This window comes from Suricata suricatta, chromosome 5 (genome assembly GCF_006229205.1).
Source record: "Suricata suricatta isolate VVHF042 chromosome 5, meerkat_22Aug2017_6uvM2_HiC, whole genome shotgun sequence".
NCBI classification, from domain to species: Eukaryota; Metazoa; Chordata; class Mammalia; order Carnivora; family Herpestidae; genus Suricata; species Suricata suricatta.
In genome coordinates this window covers 46,283,587-46,284,723 of record NC_043704.1, presented here as the reverse complement: position 1 = coordinate 46,284,723, position 1,137 = coordinate 46,283,587, and positions in this window count along the sequence as shown.

Sequence of the window (1,137 nt, the reverse complement as noted above, 5' to 3'; positions counted from 1 at the left end):
GCTGGGTACTGTTAACCAACTCTTGCACAGCTCACCTCAAAGGCACTGACTTTTGGACTCATGTTTCTCATTTAAAGCAAGTTCCCGCAGTGGACATCAGAACCAACTGCAGACATAAAACTCAGAGTGACTCAGCGTTGAAGCAGAGATCATCTGAGTACACAGTTGTCCCAAGATGCTGCAGCAAGGCCTGTTTACTTCCAAGTTCTTTTTTTTCATTTACCAATAACTTATTTTTTAAAAAACTTTTAAAAGTAGTTTATTTTGAGAGAGAGAGAGAGAAGGGTGGGAGCTTATGAGCAGTGGAGGGGAAGAGAGAAAAGGAAAGAGAATCCAAGCAGGGTCTGCACTAAAAAATGTGGGGTTGGAGCCCATGAACCGCGAGATCATGACCCGAACCAAGATTAAATGTCAGACGCTTTAACCAACTGAGCCACCCAGGTTACCCAATAACTTGTGTTTTTCTCTATAACCCTTCTCATAGTCACCTTATTGGGGAAGCTCCTTTAGCTACGTTTCTATGAAGGAATATGATCCCATTTGTAACACGCATTCTCTACTCCTTCTTATGGACCTCTTCACACAATGTGGAGATTTCCAAGAATGCATTTATGCTTGGCATTGAAACGTGGAGTGCACCCTTCAAATTTTTTGGGAAATCATTTATGAAGGACTATTAAAATATTGAGGTATTTGTCTAATAAGCATTCTTGTTCATTTTGCTATATTACACAGTAGGATTCATTTTTGGAGAGTAAAACCTTATAGTATTGGAAAAAAACAGTATTGATATTGGTTACTGCATTACTGACTCAATTTATGGCCTGTTAATTGCTCTAGCCTGCTTTGAATTCATACAGTATCCAACATAGCAAACTATCTTTCTCTAAGTTCTCCTTACACTGGCCTCTGTTACTAGGAATAATTCTAGCCCCTGGATTAATATTTTCCTTTTTTTAGGACCCTCATTGCTGATGGTCAAGTCTTATCACATCCTTTTCCTCTTACCCTGCAAAAACTTTCTTGAGTCTGATTTTCTGATTCAGGCTTTCTAACTGTTGGATTTGTGCCAGAGCAAACCGTACTTGGGACGTGCCTCAATTAACTGCTTGGCCTTTATCCCTAGAGGGTTAGAAA